Here is a 27,075-nt window from a genome sequence, read left to right on the forward strand (position 1 = left end):
TCTTAGCAAACTCTGTACTCACATACAAATGTCTTCTCTAGATTCCAGGAGGCGCTCTCTCTCTCTCTCTCTCTCTCTCTCTCTCTCTCTCTCCCTCCCTCTCTCTCTCTCTCCTTTTTTTTCTGAATTTCCAGGTGTTCAAAGGGCTCCCTGCTGCTGCAAGGCTCAGGTACATACATCATCTCTTCACTGTTCACTTAAATCTTTCCTCCATCTTTTAAAATAATCCTTTATGAGACTCTTATGGACGTATCTGCTTTCCATGTAACACCTTTTTCCTGGCAGTACCTTGACTAATACGGTACCTCCCTACTGAAGGGAATTGATTACCATCTGCTTTATACTTTAACTGGGCATTGTACATATGATAGCACTTATCACAGCATATTATGATTTGCTTAAGTCTTTCCGTCTATAAAAGAAGCTCCTTAAATCTGTTCTTGATTGTAAAGTCAGCACCTTATACAGGTTCTGATATAATGTAAGTCCTCAAAATATACTCAATGAATGGATGCATAAATGAATATTTATTGTTTAATGTTTTCATATCCTGTCTTATCCACAAAAGAGACTTCAGGTAGCTAACAAAAGTAAGCATCATGTAATATTAAACATGCATAGGTGAAGAAATTAAAACTAAAAAGTAAGATCAGAGAAAGAAACATGAATGTAGTAATAAGTACATGAAACACCATAATATGCAGATACATAGCATTATATTTATGTTTACATATTATATTTGTTTTGGAAAACAGGCTCTGTGCTTTCAACAGACAATGTGAAGGCAAAAGCAGGTCAGTTACATGAATCATGGGGTAAATATGTTAAATACTAATTACTTAGGCAATGTGCACATAATCTAAATACTCAGACCAGATGCAAATATTAATCTCCACTGAATCTCCATGAAGAGGTGAGCATGTCATGTAGTGAACAATGGCTTCAGTATGTTTCTACAGATAACTAAAAGGGGAATTGCACTATACGCTCTTGTGGCCGATAGTATAATGCCCAAATAATCTTCAGTAAAAGCTATTCCAGTGACACAAGCCAAGTAAAGTGATGTCGATCAGGTGCCCTGCCAGAGTGGATTAATCTAAGTATATATTCACTGGACCTAGAACACACAACTGCCTATAGTTGTTTTGTTTTGTTTTGTTTTTATTTTTTTAGTGTTTATTTATTTTTGAGACAGAGAGAGCATGAGCAGGGAGGGGTAGAGAGAGAGGGAGACACAGAATCCGAAGCAGGCTTCAGGCTCTTGAGCTGTCAGCACAGAACCTGACATGGACCTTGAACTCACAAGCCATTAGATCATGACCTGAGCCAAAGTCACTCAACCAACTGAGCCACCCAGGCACCCCTGCCTATAGTTTTAATGTTATGATTTTTCCCATAATATTTATATCATCAATATTATTTTTCTCACAATGATTTCTATATTCTGTGGCAATGTTTTAAGTCTTTCAAGTATTAAGGATGCAGATAACCATATTGTTAACTGTTATAGGTGAAAATATATGTTTTAATAGAAAGCCAGGCTATGAGATAGAAACTGCTTAGAAATGTTTTTAACCACCTGGTTCAGTTTATTTCATTATTTAACAAAGGAGATAAAATGTTAAAAATGGAAATATATTTAAAATGAATGGATATAAGCAAATTTATAATAGCCAGAAAATAAAAATGTCCCTTTCTTCCTCTTCCATTTTCCAAAACAAGGTTTAGTAAATAATGAGATTTTGAGCCCTGTGTCACCTATTTGAGATGAAAACCATTATTGAATAAATAATTTAAAAAAATCTATGTGATAAAATCTCACACTCCACACCTATTTCTTTTTTGCTGTCCCAGGGGGAAGAACATATCAGGAGAAAGTTCACAGATGGCTTATTGCTTGTCCTCAAAGAGACAAAAAAAAAAAAAGCTCACATTGATTGCCTTCAAAAGATTACAAATCCAATGTTTACAGATCTCAGCGTGTAAAAAGTGGAATTATCAAGGCCCAGTTTTTGAACCTATCTACTAACAAAATAGAAGTCTCTAAGGAAGAATGTGTGTGTGTGTGTGTGTGTGTGTGTGTGTGTGTGTGTGTGTGTATGATGTACTTACAGTATATACTGTACTTTTCAAATTTTTCTTTGAAAAAAAAACATTTTTTTCAGGACCGGCCAGCTTCCCTTAGTCTTAGCTGGGCATCTTCTCATAGTGCGGGTGATCAGTGGTCTGTCTTCTCATTATCTTGATGAGTTGGAAGGAGAAAACTCAGAGTCTGACTTTCAGCATCATTCAGCCTCAGGAGCCAGGCTTTGTCATTTGTTTTTCCATGTGGAGGCATTAAATTCCTTGTAATAAAATTTGTTATACTGCATATGATTACCATGACTCTCTCCCTCCCTCATAGTAGCATCCTAGCATAACTTGGTTTGGGTGACTTTGTTTTTGTTCTACTGCTCAGCCACTGGGATGGTCTTAGTACCCTCCCTGAATATTCTGTTTTTATAAATTTTATATATAAGCGTAATATCAATATATGGATATGTATAATTTTTACATCAGTGCTTATGTCTGCTTTAGGGTCACTTAGTATCTTGTCCATTTTCCTTAACTGAAGAGACTCATGTTTCTGGGAGCCTTCCATTTACTTTTTGCTCTTCATATGACAAGATTCCCTTCCTCTTCTTCAACCGCTTCTTGGCTCAAAGTACTCACCAAATAATTTTTGGTTGCTTTTTTGCTGATTAATGATCCCCTGACTGAATTCTTCCTCTAAATTTTCCTCATGTGCAATTCTGATTGTCTTCATCTAAAGGAAATGTCCACAGAAGTTCCTTCTTGCCCCTGTTTTTCACACCAGCAGGGCCACAGCACTTACTTCGTTGGCCTTCTCAAGCTGTGTGTTTGTTAGGTTTCCTCCTCTTTCTTTCTTTCAAAAATGTTTAATGTTTATTTATTTTTGAGAGAGAGAGAGAGAGAGAGACAGAGTCAGAGCTTGAGCAGGGGAGAGGCAGCGAGAGATGGAGACACAGAATCTGAAGCAGGCTCCAGGCTCCGAGCTGTCAGCACAGAGCCCGACACGGGGCTTGAACTTAGTGAACCACGAGATCATGAACTGAGCCAGTCAGATGCTGAACCAACTAAGCAGCCCAGGCACCCTTAGTTCTCTTTATTTTGCTCAGACCCCTGGTTATCCCTGTGCCACAGGAAGCTCTTCCCAGTGGCCAGTGTGATCCTGCCAGTTCTGTGATCATGCTTCCATACACCATGCCTCTGCCCAGGTGTGGACTTCTTGAACAACGTGAGGACTCTGATGTGGTCATGAGCTTAAAGACATATATGGCTCTTCAGCTGCTCTGCAGGTGTGGATCAATGGGATACTTACAAACTGATAGGAGGTTTTTCCTACAACAATTTAGGTTCTTTAATGCAAAGAGAAATAAATGATTGAGGTGCCAGATGTTTGACATCATGGGTAAAGTTCTCAATTTTTTCCAATAATTTGTCCTGAAAAAATTAAAGGATCGTTACCAAATGTACTAGTTATCCAAAGAAAATGTTAACAAATTACCCAGAAAGTCTCTCATTGGAAGAGACATACTCTTGTTTATATCCATTAGAGATGTAAATCCTTTAAGATACACCTGTTTTATTATTTTTTAATTATTACTTTTTTTTATTTTATAAAGAGAGAGAGAGAGCATGAGCCAGGGAGAGAAGCATAAAGGGGAGAGAGAGAATCTTAAGCAGGCACAACACTCAGCATGGAACCCTGACAGGGGGCTTGATCCATGACCCTGATTTCACGACCTGAGCCAAAATCAGGAGTCAGACCTCAACCAGCTGAGCCACCCAGGTGCCCCAAGATAAACTTGTTTTAAACTGTCACTCTGGGCAACTGGATAAATTAACTTGCAATATAAGCCTTTTAGGTATGAGCCACTTAAATGTTGAGTGTCCTCGACTGTAACTGATTACTTGGGTTTCAGATGAGTTTATCTGAGGTTCTTATTTCTGGGGGTACCTAGGAAGATGTATTAGTAGGCATTGCATTGGACTGTATATACCAAATACTCCAGATTATAATAGCATAAGATTGTTTTTTGTTTGTTTTGCACTTTTTTTTTTTTTTTTTTTTTTTTTACACTGAGAGAAGTCCAAGGATAGACGTTGGGAAGCTGGTATGGTGACAGCCTGGTTTCATCAGAGATGCGATAATCTCCATTTAGCTTTCTGAGCCCCCATGTCCAGGATGTGTTTTTGTCCTCATGCTTACAAGATGCTTACTGGAACTCAAGCCATGATAGCCTTCTTTTTTTTCCAAAAAGGAAGGATAAAGAGCTGACGGTAATAGGGTGCAGACCATTTGAGTCAGTCCCCTTGGAACTTCAATGCCAACGCTTTGACTTGCACCACATAGACACATCTATTTATAAGATTGAATGTAAAATATAGCTTTTTAGCTAGTTAATGTGCTGACCCAACAAAAATCATGTTATGCTTTTAAAGGGGCCCGCTGAGCATGCAGTCTTTGCCATGGAGGATAAAATAACTTTTGAGACTGTATGGTAATGTATGTGTGGGCAAAAATATCTCTTCATTTTCCACAATGCAAATATGTATGTTTGTGTGAGTGTGATGGGGGGGGGGTAGGGTGGAGATTAGAAGAAATGCGTAAAATCAACTTATCCAAAATTAGTATCAACCTATCAATTTAAAAGTAAAAAGAAAGGGATAATCAGGGAAATTGTTATTCCCATTTTCACTGCAATAAAAATTATATTTAGCTAGGGGTATTCTTGCCAATTCTAACTATCATAGTTGACTTATGGTAGAGGTTCTTATTAACCACCAATATCTAGAAGTCTATATTGAGGTCATACAACTATGGCCTTGGCTTATTCTTGTTTGTGAAATCAAATGCCTCAAAATACATCAATAAAAACTCCAAGCAGTCATATATACATACACACACACACACACACACACATATATATATATATGTTATTTTTTTTTCTAGCAGAGTTTTCCCACAAGGCCCTAAGATTCTCTTCAGAAAGTAGTTAAATATGCAAGGGCTGTGTCCAAAGTCTGTGCACTGCTCTCAAATATTATCCTGACAAACTTCACAAGAAAAAGTTTCTTTACAACTTAGATGAGATGGTTAATAAAGTAATGAATCTATAATATGTCTCATGATGTGGAGTATTTATTTATTTATGTATGTATTTATTTTTGGAAGTGTAGTTGACACATAATGTTACATTAGTTTCAGGTGTATAACATAGTAATTGGGCAGGTCTATACAGTATGCTGTGCTCACCAGAAGTGTCTCATAATACAATGCTATTATGATACCATTGACTATATTCCCTATGCTGTACCCTTTATTCATGTGACTTACTCTTCCCATAACTAGAAGCCTTATCTCCCACTCCCCCTCACCCATTTTGCCCTTTGTATATTGTAATTTTTAAACACATAATGGACTCTGGCTCTAATAAGATAGAATGTTAATGTGATAAGATGAAAAATCTTGGGGGGGGGGCTTCGATAATCCTCAAGGCAATAAACATCCCCCAGAGCCATTATTAGCTTGAGCTTATTAGTCATATCACTCTTAGATGTATGCCTTTTTGCAAGTCACCCTGGAATTAACAAAGTTTAGAGCAGTTTATAAAACCAAAATATAAATTTCCTATAAAATTATGAAAAAAAAATCTCTTACTATAGGGGTGCCTGGATGGCTCAGTTGGTTGAGCTTCTGACTCTTGATTTCAGCTCAGGTTGTAATCCCAGGGTTGTGGGATCGAGCCCCGCATCAGGCTCTGTACTGGGTGTGATTCTCTGTCTCTGTCTCTGTCTCTCTCTCTTTCCCCCTCTCCCCATCTTCCTCACTCAAGCATTCTCTCTCTTTCAAAAAACAAAAAAACAAAAAACCTCTATTACTGTAAACTAACTTTCCAAATTCAAAACACAGCTTACTCTAATCAGAGGAGGTTTACTTACAACTTCTAGACATCTTAGTTTTGCTTCTCAAGAAAAGTACCGAAAGGTCTAGAAAAGAAAGAGAAAACAAAAGACAAGATCACTTCTCACTTCTTTGTTTAAAAAAATGAGTTTCATGATACTTGTACTACTTGCCATGAACAGTTTTTCTTGGAATATATATGGTACACTGTATTTAATAAAATGCCAAATGTTTTTTCCAGACCACAAGTACTGTCCTAGTTTAAGGAGAGAAAAATTGCTCAATGTTGAAACAGCCAGGAAGGGCTATACTGAGGGGAGATGTTTATAAACATGCAAAGAACAGGTGGAATTTAGGGAAGTTCACTCCAGTGAGGAGACACCTTCCACAAGGGCAGACCTGGGAAAGATCTGTGTGTTTGTGTAATGATAAAGTAAACAGTTTCATTGAATGAGGTGTATGTGGCAGATATTAATGTAGAATAAGGCAAGGGTTGGGATATTTAAAAAAAATAACTGATTCATGAATTAAAAGAGTCACTTTCTCTGTTAATAGATAATATTTTTGTGCTTTATGCATTCACCACACCAAGTTTTTATAATAACTTACATACTTGGCATTACTATTATTCGATAACAGCCATGAAGACGAGAGCGTATCATTTTAGTTAAGCAAGTGATTTGTATAGAGTAGAAGCTTAATACATTTTTCTTGAACTGAACGGTACTTTTTGCGACATGATTTTGTTCATGTTTCTCTAAAACGTCAACAGATATTCAGGGAGTATTCCTTGAATGAATTATTGACTGATAACAGCAGTTTCAACAGTGACTCTGCTGATGATTTTAGGCCAATATGCTAAGTTCTTGACATTCCTTAGTTTGACAACATACAACTAAGTGGCCCCTATTACTAATAACTAGAATGTTCTAGGGACAACTAACTAGGTTTTTTTATAAGGAAAAAAAAAACTAATACAGCACAATGGACTTCACAGAACGTGGAGTAGCAACAGTTGTCATGTGTTTTGACATCAAGTATGATTTTCCTTCTGTCCTCCATATGTTAAAATGAAAACTCTGCACATATGGTCTATATATCATAATAAGGTTTTTTAGGCATACATCTAGTTGTATAGTTCTTATCCCTAAACTATCATTGAGTAAGCACAAAGTAAATAAGGAAACTTAGAACCAGTGAACTGTGATACAAAGAACATTTAAAAATACTCCAATTTAAGTAGAATTTTCGGGATAACTGAATGGAAGTTTCAAGATGACAAATTGCAATTCAACAAAAAAAATTTTTTTTAAACCTTTAACAATGAAACAATGAATTATGTTTGAAGTACTTAAATAGAGGCTGGATTTTTTTTTGTCAGGAGTTGAATAGGGTGAATAGGTTTCCAAATCAATTCTGTAAACATTCAGCAAAATGTGTGTTCTGTTTAAAGCTTAACTAAAAATGTTTCCTCCTGGTTGGATTTTGAAAGATGGGGAGAAATTCAGCAACTGTAGTGGGATGAGGCAAAGGTGATTATAAATGGTCAGATTAACAAGAAGGAAAGAATTTGAGGAAGGGTAGTGTCCTAATAAAAGTAATTAAATTCGTGAGGGAGAAATGTCCTTGAAAAATAAATTTGGACCAGCTGACACTAGGTCTTGAACTCAGCAAGAAATTTAGTGTTTTTTTTGTTGTTTTTTACAGTTATTTATTTATTTTGAGAGACACAGAGACAAAGTGAGTGGGGGAGGGGCAGGAAGAGGGAAAGAGAAAATCCCAAGCAGGTTACACACTGTCAGCGTGTAGCCCTATGTGGGGCTTGAACTCATGAACCATGAGATCATGACTGGAACCAAAACCAAGAGTTGGACGCTTTACCAACTGAGCCACCCAGGTGCACCAAGAAATTTAGTCTTAATTCTTTTTTAAAAAATATTTATTTATTTTTGAGAGAGAGAGAGAGTGCAAGCCTGGGAGGGACAGAGAGAGAGGGAGACAGAGAATCAAAGCAGGCTCCATCTGAGCTGTCTGCACAGAACCTGTTGCAGGGCTTGAACTCATGAACCATGAGATCATAACCTAAGCCAAAGACCGATTCTTAACTGACTAAGCCACCTAGGCACCCCTAGTCTTCATTCTTAATTGAGGAATAATCCTTGAAGCTTTTGAACTATATGATCAAATTGGTGTTATATTTATTTTTATTTTTATTTTATTTGAGAGAGTGGTGATGGGAGAGAGGCACAGGGAGAGAGAGAGAATCTTAAGCAGGCTCCACACTTAGCATGGAGCCCAATGTGGGGCTGGATCCCATGACCCTGGGATCTTGACCTGAGCCGATATCAAGAGTCTGACACTCAACTGACTGAGCCACCCAGGCGCCCTTCAAATTAGTGTTTTAATAAGACCACTCTGGTTATACAATAAGAGTGCTGAATGAACCAAAAATACTGGAAGTGAAGAGAATGTTTAGGAGGCTATTTCCTGATTCAAATAAGGGATAGTAAGGAGATAATAAGGAAATAGAAGGAAAGACCAGGCAGGGTATTTGAGATAGACTTTTAAAACAAAGGACACCAATTCCTAAGAATGTTAAATTATAGCATAAGATTTTAAAGCTGTTGTCACCAGATATATAGATATATAAGTAGTTAAGCCTTTTTTTTTTAACTCAGAAGCCGAGGGGAATAAGTTTTGAGAAATCTCATTCCATGTTCTAATATTTTGTTTATTGGGCTTAAGATACTCTTAACTGTTGACAATTCTGTGCAGTAAAACTTCTAACCTGTTCTTCTCAGGGAACAATGAGTAGGTGAAAGCTTACTAGCAAAAAGCAAAAACAAAAGCAAAAGAAAACACACATACAAAAAACAAGGAAGTTGATCAGTATGCTAGATGTTTTCTTCTGGTCCCTTGGTATTTCTTTAGCCTCAGAAAATTTGTGTCCTTTTAAAAATAGTTATATTGCGGAGAAACTTACAAGTTTCCAATTTTTACTTATTTACCTTAATGTAGGTCCTAATTCTATGGAAGTCTATAGACGGTGAGCCCATATAACTGCTTATCCTAACCTGGATGGTTTTATCTGTATCAGTATCTGTAATGCAGGTGGAGATAATTGTGATTTTACAACTTAATCGTGTAAGAAATGTGGTTTTTACATATTTCTTTCTTACCTTCCCACCCCCTCCTTCTTTGCTTTTAAAATTTTAGTATACCCTGCTATGAGCTCTCATTCCAGGCTTCCAAAATATTTACATCATAATTTTATTTCTTGTTTTATCATAAAAAGTACCGTTTTCTAAGAGTACTGCTTCTCCTTACAGAAACAGGTGATATATTTGGTTAAATTGTGAAAAGGATAAATTTAACCTCGTTACTTTCTGGATGTTTTCATGTTGTCTGATAATGTTGAGATCTAAGATATTTGTCTCAAATACTGTCACTTTGTCCTGTGTTTTCTTAATGCTCTGTGGACATTTCTCAAATGTAATTCTCATTTCATTATACTGTAGTGTATTTTTGCCTTTTTCTATTTCACTGAATACCAGTAAATTTTTTTGGAAAATGGGGCTGTACTTTATTCATCTTTTATATCAGTGTGTGCTATGCTTTAGGACATAGTAAATAAATATTAATAAATGAAAATTTTTTCTATTAAATAGTACATCACTCTATCTAAAGCCACAAGATGGATGTGCACCTTTCATATCAATCAGTATTTACTGTCTGTGTTTTGGTAAATCAAGCTTGCTTTACTGCAATATGGTACAATTTTTAGTTTTTTCTAGTTCCTCTGAAGACTTCTGAATTCCTTTGTAAGATTTAAAATAGGTTTTATAAAATCTTCTCCATTGGATGTGACAATAACTACTGTGGAATTAAGTGCTAGAGCTTTTGTTCTCTAGAGTATTATTTTTTAGAGAGCCAATTCAATTTAAAAAGTAAGAACATGTATGGGACATGGCTTAAGAATTGTTAAGAGTTATAGAAAAAAATAGATTGTACAGCTTTACATTTTAAGTAAATTATTGTATAGATAAATATCAATACAATGGTCTCATTGTATTACACTAATATATTAATATCTAGTTGGGTCTGGAAACTAGCCATATGGAGCTAGCTTTCAAATATTTTAGCCTGAGATTAGATCTTTAAGTGTAAGCTGGGAAAATATGTGTGACATCTAACACATGTGCTGTTCAACATTTTTCTAGAGCTTTAGACTGCATTAACTATATCATATTCCAGAATACATAGTCATTGAATCTTCAGAAAACATTAAAGAGATCCTAGCAAATAACATTTGTTAGGAAAAAAGAAAGACTTTAACCAGTAGAATATATAAAAAAAAATTATATATGATGAAATGTGTTTGTCTATAGCCAGTGCATAGAGAGTGAAGAAATAGGGAATCCATCTAGGAAAACCAGCTAATTGCTCACACACTTACAGGCTTTAAGGATGTGTAAGAATGGAGAATCTTATCCTTAACTTTATAGGCCACAAACTAAATTTGGCTTCTTTTTTGATAACTTGTAAAACTCAATATTATAACCTTTTGACTAACCTCAATTTTATAGTTTTATATTTGCGGAAATGTTGCAAAGATAATACAGAGGGTTTCCGTTCATCCCATACCCAGTGTCCCTACTTAATAACATTTTATATGCTGTAGTATATTTGTCATACTAATGAACCAATACTGATACATTATTAACTGAAGTCCATACCATTATTCAGATTTGCTTAGTTTCTTTATTTAATGTTCTTTTTCTGTTCCAGGATCCCATCCAAAATCCACACTATATTAAGTCCTCATGTCTCCTGAGGCTCCTTTGGACTGTGACATCTTCTTAGAATTTCCTTATTTTTAGTGACAGTTTTGAGGACAACAGTTTTTCAGTTAGGGTTTATCTGGTATTTTTCTCATGGCTGGACAAGGGCTATGAATTTTTGTAAAGATGACCATAGAGGTATAGTGCCATTCTCTGCTGGCTCACTCACGTCAAGGGTACATGCCTAAATATGACTTCTCTCTCATGGTATTTACTTTGATTACTTGACTGAGGTGGTGTTTGGAGATTTTTCAGTATCAAGTTTCTTCTTTTCTCTTTTCCCATACTGTCCTCTTTAAAAGGAAGTCACTCTCTGCAGCCTACACTTACGGAGTGGGAAGTTATGCTCTTTCTTCTTTAGGGGGGTGTATCAACATAAATTACTTGGAATTCTTCTGCAAAGGAGATTTTTCTCTTCTCTGGCATTCATTTATTGATTCAACCATTCATTTATATTATTGAGGACTCATGGATATTTATTTTATGCTTTGGATCATAATCCAATACTATATTATTTATTTTGTTGCTTAAATTGCCCCACTTTTGGCCATTGGGAGCTCATAGAAAATGGCGTTAGAAACAAAGATCAAGGCTTTGGGAGTGTTTTTAACTTTTGTAAAGTAAACTCAAAAGTTTCTCATCAAATTAAGTAACTTCTTAAAACAAATTACCTGTATAAATCCAGACTGCATTAAACTGGGTTGCAGAGATTAATTGTCCCCCAGTATTTATTTTCCATTATGTTCCTCTAATAGGACCCTGAAGTACTAACTGGATCTGGACATCACCAATAAATCTTCCATTTCTAAGCCGTTTTGTAGTTAGATTTGGCCTTGTGACAGTTATTGAAGATGTGATGAAACTGATATCTTTAAGTATTCTTCTGGTCTTTAAAAGAAATTGTATCATCCTTCTGCCCCTTCTTCTTTTGCCTGATTGGAATGTGGTTATGGTGGGAGATAGAACAGCCGTGTTAAGTACGACAACATGGTAAGAAAGAATTGGGTCCCTGTTGTTCATGTGGTCATGTTGCAAGGTCTGAGATGCTAACACTTAAAAGAGAGAGACATAAAATGTTATTTTTTTTTTTTTGTGGGGTGGGACAGAGAGAGAGGAAGAGAGAAAATCGCAAGCAGGCTCCACATGTCAGCACAGAGCCCAACGTGGGGCTTAAACTCACGAACCATGAGATCGTGACCTGAGCTGAAATCAAGAGTTGGATGCCTACCTGACTGAGCCACCCAGGTGCCTGCCCTTAAAATGTTCTCTTTCAATCCTTTGTTATTTGGAGTTTTCCTGTCTCTGACATTCAAACCTAATGTGAATTATATTTGGTATAACATCTTTTATGATAAGAATTTTGAATACATCTTGATCTGTTGCCCAGAGCCTCTCACTTCAGATTATGTATTTCAGCTACTTACATCTAATTAAATAAATATTTATTAACTACCCCTCGTGAGCTAGGAGGAAATTTAAAAATAAATTAAAAAGCATCCCCGCCCTTTTGAGGTTATATTCTAGTCATATAATAGGAAATTTCCTGAGCACACAGTTCAATTCTTATGTTTGTATACATGCCTCTACTTGAGATGCCCTTCAATTTCTATAGTCTTCACAAAATCTCTTAATTGTTTGTTAAGATTCAGCTGAAGCATTGTCTCTTAGGGAAATCTTCCTCAACTTTTGTAGGCAGTCTTAGTCACTCCTTCATCTGTGCTCCTGGAGCATGTGCTGTGAGCCTTCAAACTCAATACTGAGTCATATCATTTATCTAGTAGATCACAGGTCCTAAAAATTGGTTGTATATTTTCATTCAAGAATTATTACCTACCAAAATTCTGGCAGATGCAAGATGTTGGTATAATTCAACTCTATTAATTTACAAAAATGTGTGACATTCTATTTGGAAGAAGACAATATTAGCATCTACTATAGTATCTAGAAGACTCCCTTCCTTTTTCTTATCAGGGTTCAAGTAATGATCAGGAGTTTGCATGATGGTTCTAGAATCAAAATCCTGTATGGCCTGGAGGGTGTTTGAACCAGGGCATGTTGAGGTCTGAATAATTACTGTCCACAAACAGGATGAGTTGCAAGGATCATCTTTTTTAGATTCCAAATTGTGTCTTAATATAGTGAACAAACCTGAAAACCCTTCATAACAGCAGCATAGATAATAGCTGTCAATAGCTTTAACAAAACCAGTTTTCATGCTTGAGTTCCAATATATCACTTTATTTTAGTTGAGCACAAGTGCATCTGGGGGCTTTACGAGAGAAAGGAGCCCTGCCTTTAAACAGAACACAGTTTGCCCACTGAGATGTTCTTACTGGAAGAGACACATATAAACTGAGAAGGGAGAGCCTGAACATTTGCGAATACAGTTCATGCTCACGCTGCAGCATGTAGGCCTGAGGTGTGGCAATGACTGGAATCTTCTGAACTGCTGAAATGCTTTCTGTCTGTCTTTCTTCCTTTCTCCCGCCCCCTCCCTCCCTCCCTGGCTGTCTCCCTCCCTCCCTGGCTCCCTCCCTTTGTTCTTACCACCCTGTCGTCTTCCCTCCCTTTTTTTCTCCCTCCCTTCCTCCCTCCCTTCCTTCCTTCTTTCCTCCCTTCCCTACTTCCTCCCTTCCTTCCTTCCTTCCTTCCTTCCTTCCTTCCTTCCATCCATTTCATGTTGTTCTTTATCTATCTCTCTTCCCCAGATGATGAGCATATACAGTTGAATTTTTAAGTTTAGTATACATGTGATGTACTCTATCCAAATAGACTAAATGTGTCTCACTTCCCTGAACAACCAAATTTCTTGGGTTACTTTCACCTCTAGGATATTACATTTATTGTGTGATAGTCTCACTGTTCTTATTTGGGTAGAGGTGCCCAGAGAGTTAAAATTGGAAAAGATCAATTTAGCAGGAGATGACAGTATGCTGAAGACATGTTAAATACTGGCACTAATAGTAATAATTTATAAGGTTCAGAGAAGAAGCACGTCCTATGTTGATCATGTTTTAAGACCTTGAAAGTAAGGAAAATGTCTTTTTTTTATTGTTAATCTGGGTGCTTTGGGCAGGGTGGACACTTAGGAGCAAATATGTACAGGGTTTTCAAAATATAATAGTGGCATTTTTTAAAAGTACACTGAACTCGGATAAAGTTATAGCAAATGAGATGATGATAAAAACCATTTGTTCACCAGCATAGCTGTTTTGGCTTTTGAAAGGCTTCAGTCTGGAGGCAAAATCCTTGGCCTTGAGGATGGGCTTTCTGATTTTATCTATTAGTTTCTTGAATTATTGCTGCAGTAGAACTCACTCCTATCCTCTGAATGTCTCACATTTACCTATCATCTCTTAAAACCACCCTTTCTTTATTAGTAAAGTTACATTAATGACAAATATTAAGTCATAGATATTTTATATAAGAAAGCCTGACCTTTAATGAGAATGCTTGAACATGTCATCGAGGCCACCTTGTGTTTTGAAGCACTTCATTGCTATGATTATTAGTACCACATGCCCCTTATCTTCCTCTTTTCCTAACTTTTTCCCAGAAACACAATGCACAATGTTTGATCCCAGGAACAGAGGTAATGCTGAATATTTGAGGAAAAGTTGGCCATCGATCTTCTGTTATTTACATTACAAAAAGATGAAAACTATGAACATGGAGAATAATTTGGATTGTAAGACAAATGGCACAGTCTGACTTTCTGTGTAGAACTACTTTCAAAAGTAGTACACAGCAGCCTTTGTCTGAGATTTTTCCTGTACTCCTACTTGGACATAGGAAAAAGATACGATGCCCTTTTAAGACATATTTCCAACTCAGTAATTGTCATATGAACTTTAAGAGTCAGTAATAGTCCTACTTGCCAAACACTTTCACAGTAAGCTTTTTAAAAGCTAAGATTAGAATTAGTTGATTTCTGTCTTCCCTTTAATTTTTAGTGCTTGGTTTATGTTACGTTGCTTTTCTGCATATGTTTGTATATCCCTTTGATTATACTCAGAATCCATATATAAAATTAAAATAAGTTTTAGTGAAATTCTGGTAAGATTTATTTTTCTGGAAATATATGCAGGTGTACCATATATCATTTTAAAATCAGAAATTAAATACTGGTAATGATGACTTGTAACCTGGAATTACAATATAGTAGCTAGACAATGCTTACCTTTATATTCATTCAAATATCAATGTAGAATTTTAGGAGTCAGTGCATAGCTTTTAGTTTAAAAAGGAGTTCCAAACATTGAGCTATAACACTTTTGCTTTTGGAAAAGTGCTTGTTTTTCTACCCTTCCACTAATAAAGGCCTAAACACCCTCCTTCGTCATATAATCCACTGCTTCCTTTCCTTTCCAACCATGTGAGCATGTTGCTTAATTCTCAGTTTGCAGGTTGAACTGTTTCTCCCTAATACACGTTTATTTCCCTTTGGGAAAAGAAAAAAAGGTGTTTCTCTATTGTGGATATCTTTTCTAAGACTGTTTATTCTTCTTCTTTTTTTCTGTCACATTTTCAGTGGGACTTTGAAACCATTTCAAAATCTCCGTAAGGGGCATGGATATGGAGCGTGCTTTCCTTCTTTTCCCATCCCACCATCGCCCTCTTAGCTGCTGCTATGGCAACAGACTGGCAACAGTTGTAGAGGAAACCATGCTCAGACTAAGGCCAGATGGAGGGAGTGGGTGCCAGTGGCAGCATTGCAGGGAAGCTGTGTGTAGCGGTGATGAATTGAACTTGGCCGTGTTCCTCTCCAATAAATAGGCAAGTTGGAAAGGGAAGGAAAAGGGCAGAAACTATGGAGCATCACATAAGCTGCACAATTGTTCACTTGAGTGTGGTCCATGTTAATGTGAAATCTATATTTTCTACTTGTTTTTTTTTTTTTCATGATGTACAACATGCTAATGTCTCTGCTGTATCAAAAAAGAAAAAAAAAACGCTTTGTGGTACAACTTCTGTTCTAATAGACTCGCTATAAAACATTTCCTCTACAAAGTATTTTTTTTCTTTTATCCCTAGCCTCACAACTAATGATCTCCTAACTCTTATTATTAACAGTGTTATCTCTTTATTGTTGATGGTGAATGGGAATATTTATTTTTATTAAAAAATGTTACCATTAGTTTGCAGTTTTGCAGCTACTAGATGTGTAACACTGTCTCTTCTGAATATTTTCAAGGCATTTCCTTTGAGTTAATAAGAATTTTCTATTCTCCATGAGCTTTGATGATATAATAATCAGGATTAATATTAAATGAATGGAAAAGAAGGATGACAATTAATTTAGTAAGAAAAACATGATCTCTGTAGAGAGCTGTACCTTTAAACAAACAGTTTGTTCTGTGGGAAAGGTTTTAAAGGTTTTCCAACTCATGAATAAAGATGGAGATAAAAATAAAACAAAAAGTAATTTAACAAGATATATTTGAGTTGTAATTTCCTTTTATGTTGATAAAAAACAGCTTATATTTGTGTTGCTTGAATTGTTACCTCCTTATTTAGTTGGAATGAAAAAAACCCCAGAAAACAGGTACAAACATGTAAAAATATGGTCATTAATATTAATTATTAATATTAATATTTCAATGATATTTAATTATTTTTTTCTAGAAGTTTTGAACTGACAATCAAATTGGAGATGGATTTTGTTCTCCAAATGACTAGGGTCGGTCAGCTGGTAACTGGCACCACTCATTGGTGACAGACATGAAAATGTAATTGCTTATAGATTGATCCCTAGAAGTAAAACATGTAAGATGTCTTAAAACAATAAAACATTTTTTCCAAATATTTTTTTTTTGGTTTTCACATAGCAAAAGGCAGTCTTACTCAGTCTGAACTATATTTTAGTATGTAAATAAATGTAATCTGTAAGTAAACTTTATTATTTTTATTGTGAGTTGCAATTATTTATCTAATACAATTTCATTCTGGTATATATAACTATACTACTCTTGTTACTTGAGCAAAGAGAAGATGAGCAAGATCGTACTTAGAGTTATTTAGGTTTGAACTTACGAAGACGTCGTAACACCTTTATTTGGTAAGGACAAGGAGTGACATGTTAATGTAAGCCTGATTAGCCAACTTTCCTTGTTTCTAATAGGTGCTCAATAATAATCATATTATATATTGATGAAAAATCAAACTGCCATTTGAAAATGGTAAAATATTATGTATTTTATCTTATGTATGAATTAATATATATTAAAATTATGGCAATTCTAAATATGTTAAAAAATAAATGGTATGGTTTTAATTTACCCTCCTGTAGTTCCAGCAGTTTTCAACACTTAGACAGTTTGTTTTAACTATATGCAAACTTCTTTCCACATATGATTATGAAAAAATCCCAGGTAAAATACCATTTTGGCTTATTAAAAGTTGAACTATTAAAATGAAGATGTTAAAAAATAAAATATTAATGTGCTTTAAAAAAAGACACATTTCTTGGGGCATCTGGGTGGCTCAGTCTGTTAGGCATCCGACTTTGGCTCAGGTCATGATCACATGGTTCTTAGGTTGGAGCCCCATGTTGAGCTCTTTGCTGACCACTGGGATCCTGGAACCTGCTTCCGATTATGTGTCTCCCTCTCTCTGCTCCTCCCCCACTCATGCTCTGTCTCTCTCTCTCAAAAATAAATAAAGCTTAAGAAATTAAAAAAAAAAAAACCATTTCTTTCTTTCTTTCTTTCTTTCTTTTTTTTTTAACTTTTATTTTTAAGTAATCTGTACACCCAGCCTGTGGCGGGAACTTACAACCCTGAAATCAAGAGTCACCCGCTACACCCATGGAGCCAGCCAGGCGTGCCCCCCGCCACTCCCATTTCTTTATTTTCATTAGTCAGTACTCACATTTCCCACATGTCTTCCTTTCTTTTTCATTTAAAACTTTTTTTCTAATCAGAATCCAAGTAAAGATATCTCCTAAGTATCATTTAGTCTGAATGTAGATCTAAAATCAGTTTCTATCTCTGTCTCTCTTTCTCTGTCTCTCTCCTTCCTTTGGTGTTTGTTGGAGAAGCCTGTTCATTTGCCTTCAGTTTCCCAAGGTCTGGAGAGTGCTAATGTCAAAATGTTATCTTCCCTTTATTTCCTTTAACTTAGTAGTAAGATTCACGTTTGATTTTTTTTTTTTTTTTTTTTTTTTTACGAGACTCTATCACAGGTGGTGGTGTATGCTTACATCAGAAGGAACATACCGTCTTCTCTGTGATGTTAGAAGCCACTGCCTAAATCCATTGTTTCATTAAAGGTCACAAAACAGTGAAATTCTAATTAGCATACGCTTTCTTCATGTATTCACTGAATACTTAACATTTCATCAAGTATTCTGTTCACCTACAACGTTTCCTATAGGAAAGGAGAGCTAAAAGTTTGATTCTTTTGATTTATTTACTTTATTTATTCATTTTAACTATTGTGTTATCTTCTATTGTACGTATATACCAACATTTGCATTGTTTCTAATTTTGTATAGGTATACATATTACTGCGATACGAATACTTACACGTTTGGACAATTTCTACTTCAGTATTGCCAATTTTTTTCACATGCAAGTACATAAAAATTTCTCTTGACTCAACATTCAGTTATTTATTAAATGTTCACTATTATTATTCTTTTTGTTAACCTCTTATTACTGTCCTCAGACTTTCTTTTAGATGTTTTATTTAATTTACATAGCAATTTTATTAGGTGGATACTGTTATTATTCTGAATTTAAAAGTGAGAAAATGGGAGCACGTGGGTGGCTCAGTTGGTTAAGCATCCAGCTCTTGATCTTGTCTCAGGTCATGATCTTACCCTTCGTGAGATCGAGTCCTGCGTGGGGCTCTCCACTGACATCATGGAGCCTGCTTGGGATTCTCTGTCTTCCTCTCTCTCTGCTCCTCCCCTGCTCTCTCCCTCTCTTTCTCTCAAAAATAAATAAACATTAAAAAAATAAAAGTGTAAAAATAAAGACAAATAAACATTGAATAACTTGTACATAGCTAGTAAGGGATAGAGTCAAAATTATTTGGCCTAGTGTTATCTCAATTATTAAAAATGGTAGATCCCATTACTCTTTGAAATTGCATTCATTCTTGATTATTAGTGATATTCAACCTTTTTCATGTGTTTGTTGGCCATTCTGATTCTCTTTTAGTATTGCCTTTTGTACATATCCTTTACCCTTTTTCCCCTTCTTAGCTATCTTCATTTACACATTAATGTCAGTTCAACATCAACCACAATTCATCTATTTGCCGAAAGTACTAGTTTTGTTATTTTTCAGGATACATATTAAATAAAAGTGTAGTATGTGGTAGAATCCCTTCCATACACTTGGATTATAATTCGTTAGACCATATCCTTCTGAATTTTAAAGAGGTTATTCAAACATGTTTCAACTGCAACTGGTAAACACTAAATGATACTGTAGCTTTTGCATAGTAGTCCTGAAATTTACATTATATATAATATAATGCAAACAATACATTGTAGTTTTACATATGCCTGAATTTACATATGTCTGAATTCTGTCAAACAGTGTGGGAAAGAGAAGAGTTAATGAAACATTATTTCCATCCTGAAATTTACAACCTGGTTGAGGGGGCAATTCCAAAACAAATGAAATTAGGGACTGCTTTAAAGGGAAAATAGTCACATTCTAGTAAATCTATGCTAAAAATATATGAAATTTTGCCTTTCAGAAGACTGTTTAAATATTTTAATATCTTCCTAGAAAAATAACATAACAAGAATCTAGCATTAAATGAACTCTTAGCTATTTAAAATAAATGTATTTTTAAATTATTTTTGAACTTTTTTTCCTAAAGCCTAGAGATAAAATAATAAATAAGATAGGATCTCTCAAGGAGTACATTATTGGGTAAAACAAAGTAAATGAAAATGAACTGATTTTAATAAGCCATGCATAATCTCAGAAGTTCATTCTAACTGTTCCTATACTTTACAAATATATTAAGATTGTAAAATTAGAGTTAACAGTGAGTAGATTTTTGAAGATGGAAATATATGTGAGATTTGATTTTTTTAACTTCTTTGATTATATTTATATTTCCAAAATGCCATTTATGACCCTAAATTATTTTACCTCAAAAAAGTAGTATTCATCTTCAGAGTAGTGGTTAAATGAATGTTAGGACATCCCTATATTAAAATACTACTAAACTGTTAAAACTCTATTGCAGCAATTTTCTATGTGTTAATAAAGAAAACTTTCAAGATATAATAATTGAGAAAAACAAGGTAAATAAAGCATATATAATTATTCTTATTTATGTTTATTTAAAAAGGATATGTAGTGTGTGTGCAAATGCTGTGCACATAGTATTTATGTTACATAAAGAATTCTAGAAATATAAGAAACTTAATGACAGTGCTTACCTCAAGGAAATGGCTTCACAGTTACCTTTTAAAAGATATAAACTTTTTTTTTAATTTTTTTTTTAACGTTTATTTATTTTTGAGACAGAGAGAGACAGAGCATGAATGGGGGAGGGTCAGAGAAAGAGGGAGACACAGAATCCGAAACAGGCTCCAGGCTCTGAGCAGTCAGCACAGAGCCCGACGTGGGGCTCAAACTCACATACCGCGAGATCGTGACCTGAGCCGAAGTCAGACACCCAACCGACTGAGCCACCCAGGCACCCCGAAAAAAGATATAAACTTTTGAACTGTTTACATGTTTTAAGTCATGTGTTATCAGCTATTATTACTAATGTAATATTACTCAATCAGCAGTAATTTCAGATATTTAAAACACTTTTTTATGGAAATGCACTATTAACATACAGACAAAGATGTGCTTGGAGCTAATATACTTTAAATCTGTAAGCAATTATTACTATTGATGTCCTAATGGGAAATTTATATATGTCTTAATGAGCTGTGAAAAATAAAATTCAGGGTCTTACACTGTGTGTCCTTGTGAAAGATAAAATGATTTAGGAGTCCCTGCAATTTGCCCTTTCAATTTAATCACTGGCTATTTCATTGCTTGACATCCATATAATTATTAAAAATCTCAAAGCAATGTGTACACGCCTTATTTGCTGGTTAGTGACATTCTTAAGAAAATAAATGCGTAATTATTTTTCTTTTAGAATAAGAATCAGCAGTGATGGTTCAAAGTATTTGATTAAGTATAATATTTTGAATTACTAAAAAGATAAAGCATATTGTTAGATTATTTGTAGTAATATAAATTCCAAAGGTATCCAAGAACCCCTAGATGACACTAGGTGCTTCAAAATTTAAGAAAAAAAATTTCTAAATCATTTCGGAAAGTTAACACAATAATCATTTTCCTGTTCCATAGTAAACATATCTTTTTGAATGCCTGTTTACCTCAAATATGTTCCAAGGCATTCTTTCTTTTTTTAATTTTTTTAAAATGTTTATTTTTGAGAGAGAGAGAGAGAGAGAGCGAGCGAGCATGAGTGGGGAGGGACAGAGAGAGAGAGAGGGAGACACAGAAACCGAGGCAGGCTCCAGGCTCTGAGCTGTCAGCACAGAGCCTGACGGGAGGCTTGAACTCACAAACAGTGAGATCATGACCTGAGCAGAAGTCGGATGCTTAACCAACTAAGCCACCCAGGCAATTCTGTTGCATTCTTAATATTATTTTTACTGACATGATTTTTAGCATATTTTGATTGAGGAGATAGGAAGGATTGAAATAATGAGCTGTTGTTTAAAATAATTGTAAGGACCTTACAAAATACTTATTTTTTTCTACTGTGTGTTCACTTTCATGATACATCTCTATCCATTTTATTATTTGGCTCCCAAAGTGAGATTATTTTGAATGAAATTATATATTTGTAGGTGCTGTTAATTTCAGGTAAAAATAGGTTTGTAGGGGTGCCTGAATGACTCAGTTGGGTGAGCATCCAACTGCGGCTCAGGTCATGATCTCACAGTCTGTGATTTTGAGCCCCTGTTGGGCTCTGTGCTGACAGCTTAGAGCCTGGAGTCTGCTTTAGATTCTGTGTCTCCCTCTCTCTCTGTCCCTCCCTCGCTCGCACTTGCTCTCTCTCTTTCTCTCTCTCCCAAAAATACATAAACATTAAAAAAAATAGATTTGTTAATGATAAAATTAGTGTCAAAAATGCTATTATAAAAGCAGTTATTATGTTAAGTCTATGCAATTAAAACCTGATTATCATTAAAAGCTAAGCATGAAAATGTATATATAAAAATCTTTATCTTATATAAAGCTTCACCAAAAATATCCCTTTATATAATGAGTTTTGTTGTTTAATTATACAGCTTTGCACAGTGGCAGTATCGTAGCCAGTGAGGTTTATCTGAGGCACCGATTATTGCTATTGTTTAATTATAATTGATGCATATTATGATTACGTTTGATTTATAAGAAGCTTTTAAGAATCTATATTATGTAAAAGATTTATTATATGTAATAAATGTAATATGTTATAATGTATTAGCATTCAACTGTTTTTAACTATCATTTTTCTCTCTTTATTATAAGTATTTTCGTAATAGTTACTTCTTATTCATCCATTTGTTTTAAAGTTCAGAATAACTTAAAAAATTAAGCAAAGACATAACTGTTAAAATTCACAATATTCATTTGCTCTTTCAAGAGAGTCAAATTCCGCTTTCAGTTAGGATACTAATTTTCCTTTGAATTACAATGATTATTGCGGTATATTTGACATTTAATTAATATGTGCATTTAATAAATATGTAATGGGTGCTTACCATGTGCTATGATAAACTAGAATCGACCCTACATTTAGTGGCAGAATAATGGAATATACAATTTAACAATATCAAACAATAATTTTAGGTAAAGAGAAGCTCTACAGAGAAAATAAAACCTGGGTAATAGTTTTGTATGATTGAGAGAGAGAGAGAGAAAGAGAGAGATTTTTGTTGAATCTATCTTAATAATCATCTTCACTTCTTTGGCAATATTTTACAAAGCAAACACTCTACATTGTTTTTCCAGTAGTTTGCTAAGTTTCAGATATTTAATCAATTATTATATTGAGTGAATGAAGATTCTAAAATTTGCATTTTATAAGCATTATAACATATCCCAACTAGAATGCAGGCTCCTTGGGTACAGAGAACATATGACTATAATGTTTACTATAAAATTTCAGTGTCTAGAAGACTATATATTGTTCACAAAAATTTGCTACCTGATTGACCCACCATTTACCAGCTTTAAGACACATGAAGTCTGATATTATTCTTCGGCAAGTGTGAACCTGACACAAGGAATGAATGAAGAACAAGGAAGCCAGTGTGGTCCCAGCTCAGCCAGAGATGAGGCAGGAATTAGGGGGTAGGGTCAGAGAAGCAACTGTCACCAGACCTTCTAGTACAGTGATTTCCAGAGAAAAAAATAATATGAACCATATATGTAAGTTTTAATTTTTTAGTATGTATGACAAAAATATAAAAATAAGCAGATAAATGGGTGAAATAAGTGAAGTGGATTACAAGTACATTTATCATGATGAGCACTGAGTAATGTACAGAATTGTTGAATCATTATATTGTACACACCAAACTGTATGTTAATTATACTTAAATTTAAAAAAATTTAAGTAAAAATAAAAAGTAAGCAGATAAAATTAATGTTATATTTTATTTACTCCAAAACATGCAAAATAAAATTTTCAGTTGTAATCAATGTAAAAGTATTAACAAAGTGTTTTACTTTTTAAGTCTTTACAGTTTTTCATTCTAAGTCTTTGAAGTTCAGTGTATAATTTGTATATACAGCATATTTCAATTTTGCCCAGACATATTTCAAGTGCTCAGTAGCCACATGTGGGCAGTGTGGCTCTAGTGTCTTGTAAACCATCGTAAAGACTGGCTTCTAACTTGCTTTGGGAGATCATTTAAATGTTTTATTTATTTTTTAAGTTTTTATTTAAATTCCAGTGAGTTAGCATACAGTGTAATATTAGTTTCAGGTATACCATATAGAAAGTCAACAGTTTTATACATCACCTGGTGCTCATCACAACAAGTGAACTCCTTAATCCCCATCACCTATTTAACCCATTCCCCACCCACCTCCCCTCTGGTAACCATCAGTTTGTTCTCTATACTTAAGAATCTGTTTCCTGGTTTGCCTCCTTCTTGCTCTCTTTTCCCCTTTGCTTATTTTGTTTTGTTTCTTAAATTCCACATGTAAGTGAAATCATGTGGTGTTTGTCTTTCTCCAACTGACTTATTTCACTTAGTGTAATACTCTCTATTCCATACATGCTGGAATTGGAATTGGCAAGATTTCATTTTCTTTTATGGCTGAATAATATTCCATTGTATATATATATACTACATCTTCTTTATCCACTCATCGGTCAATGGATACTTGGAATGTTTCCATAATTTGGCTATTATTGATAATGCTGCTATTTGAGCTGTATGTATCCCATTGAATTAGTATTTTTGTATTCTTTGGGTAAATACCTAGTAGTGCAATGTTGGATCGTAGGGTAGTTCTGTTTTTAAGAGGAAACTCCATACCGTTTTCCAGAGTAGCTACATCAGTTTGCATTCCCACAAGCAGTTTAAGAGGGTTCCCCTTTCTCCACATTCTCACCAACATCTGTTGTTTCCTATATTGTTAATTTTAGCCATTCTGACAGTGTGCAGTGGTATCTCATTGTAGTTTTGATTTGCATTTCCCTGATGATGAGTGATGTTAAGCCTCTTTTCATGTGGCTGTTTGCCATCTGGATGCCTTCTTTGGAAAATGTCTATTTGTGTCTTCTGCCCATTTCTTCACTAGATTATTTGTATTTGGGGTGTTGAGTTCAGTAAGTTATTTATAGATTTTGGATACTAACCCTTTATCAGATATGTCATTTGCAAATATCTTCTCCCATCCTGGAAGTTGCCTTTTAGTTTTGTTGAGTGTTTCCTTCACTGTGCAGAAGCTTTTTATTTGGATGTAGTTCCAGTAGTTTATTTTTGCTTTTGTTTCTCTTGCCTCCGGAGACATATCTAGTAAGAAGTTGCTACAGCCTTTGTCAAAGAGATTATTATCTGTGTTGTCCTATAGGATTTTATGGTTTCATTTTCCTGCTTGTCTAAGATTAATTGACCATATAGTTATGGGTTCATTTCTCAGTTTTCTATTTGTTCTGTTGATCCATGTGTCTATTTTTGTGCCAGTACCATACTGTTTTGATCACTATAGCTTTGTAACATAACTTGAAGTCCAGAATTGAGATATCTCCAGCTTTGCTTTTCTTTTTCAAAGTTGCTTTAGCTATTTGAGATTTTTGTGGTTCCATACACATTTTAGGATTGTTTGTTCTAGTTCTGTGAAAAATGCTACTGATATTATGTTAAGGACTGCATTAAATGTGTTATGTAGATTTCTTGGATAGTATAGACATTTTAACAATATTTGTTCTTCTAATCTATGAACATGGGATGCTTTTCCATTTATTTGTGTCATTTTTAACTTCTTTCATTGGTGTTTTATCATTTCAGAGTACAGGTCTTTCACCTCTGTGATTAGGTTTATTTCTGGTATCTTACTGGTTTTGGTACAATTGTAAGTGGGACTGATTTCTTATTTTGCTCTCTGCTACTTCATTAATGGTATACAGAAATGCAAAAACATTTCTGAAGAATGGTGTGACATGACTCAGGTTTTAGTGAACTGGCTGCTGTATTGCTAGTGGTATAAACATGGGCAGATGCCTGGATTATTGTACTGACACAGGCAATAGATGAGAAGGGTTAGGGCCAGGCTATAGGTGGAAGAGGTAGTGAAAGAGGCTAAGGTCTGGATGTATTTTAAAATTAGAACCCTCACTTGGCTTGGATATGAACTGGAAAAGACAGAATGGAACAAAAGATTATCTCCAGGATTTTTGTTTATATGAGCTTATATCTAGACAAGGAATTAGTTCTTATTTCTAGATTTGTGATTTCCAGGTGAAGGTGCATACTTTCCTGTGCATACACTAGATAATACAGTGGGTGAGAAAGAAAATAAGAGCATTTAAACTATTAGGAAATATAAGAACTACTCCCTGGAAGATTGTTAGCCCTTCACATCCACACACAACACACACACACACACACACACACACACACACACACACCAGTGCAACTTGACTCCAGCTGGCTTCATACTGGTAAAGAAATTAGTTACAATTATAATATAGTATAATCAGGATTATTTAGTATTTTACTCTGTAACAGTAGAAATTGCCACTGGGAAGACCCTAATCAACCATCATTTTGCTCTGCTGCCCACTTAGTCATTTGAAACTGCCATCTAATCAAGTTTCAGTTTGCATGTTAAACCTTGTGTAATGTTACTCATCATCAATTTATGACATTTTACTCTCCTTGATAGCATTTGATTTTATTTTACAGTAACTATTAGGATAGAGAGTATGATAAAAAGGGGAAAATTCATCAAAAGAAGAGTTGTGCAGTTATACGTGTAGATTTTCTTAAATTCTATAAAAAGTGTCATTAGGAATTTTAATAAACTGAGGAGAAAATCATGCCACTCCCTACTGAGAATTACTAAGCAAAACAGTGAGTTCACAGAACATAAATTATTTTTTCCAAGTCAGTTTCATCTACTAACAGATTGAGTTTAAGGTAATATGGCCAAGCTATTAATTTTAGGATTTATTTATGATTATGCAAACTTTTAGGCTGTATCACCATGGTGACTAATAATGTTTAAATTATGTGCTAAGATCAGACACATTATTGCACAAATGCAATCCAATTTTAAACAAGAATTATAGGTTATTGAAGCTACAATGTGAAATAACAAGTTGATACTTTACCAAATCTAATATCCATTCACCTAATCCAAAAACCCTTCACCCATATGTCTACATACTACACATTACTTACTATTTTTTTTTAAATTTTTAATGTTCATTTATTTTGAGAGAGAGCAAGAGAGAGAGAGTGAGTGAGTGTACAAGTGGGGCACAGGCAGAGAGAGAGGGGGACAGAGGATCTGAAGTGGGCTCTGTGCTTACAGCATAGAGAGCCCGATGTGAAACTCGAAATCATGAACCAGGAGATCATGACCTGAGCCGAAGTCGGATGCTTAACAGACTGAGCCACCCAAGTGCCCCTACATATTATGTATTATTTTAGACACTGTGAAAATTGTTTGTGTCCAGGACTGGTAAATAAGAATCTTCATAAATATTTTCTTTTTAATAAACACATTAATTTAAACTTGATTTACAAAATCTTAA

The 27,075-nt window shown here is 34.8% G+C and overlaps 1 protein-coding gene and 1 non-coding gene across 2 annotated transcripts in view; both read left to right on the forward strand.

Annotated features, from left to right (window-relative positions):
- HCN1 (hyperpolarization activated cyclic nucleotide gated potassium channel 1) overlaps positions 1 to 27,075 on the forward strand; it is a 392,613-nt gene that overhangs the window by 137,171 nt on the left and 228,367 nt on the right. The gene's annotated exons all lie outside the window — the stretch shown is intronic.
- On the forward strand, positions 22,104 to 22,244 carry LOC125935934 (U4 spliceosomal RNA). The gene has a single exon (XR_007461894.1). It is a non-coding gene; the product is annotated as a U4 spliceosomal RNA (small nuclear RNA).

The sequence above is a fragment of the Panthera uncia genome (genome assembly GCF_023721935.1).
Source record: "Panthera uncia isolate 11264 chromosome A1 unlocalized genomic scaffold, Puncia_PCG_1.0 HiC_scaffold_17, whole genome shotgun sequence".
NCBI lineage: Eukaryota > Metazoa > Chordata > Mammalia > Carnivora > Felidae > Panthera > Panthera uncia.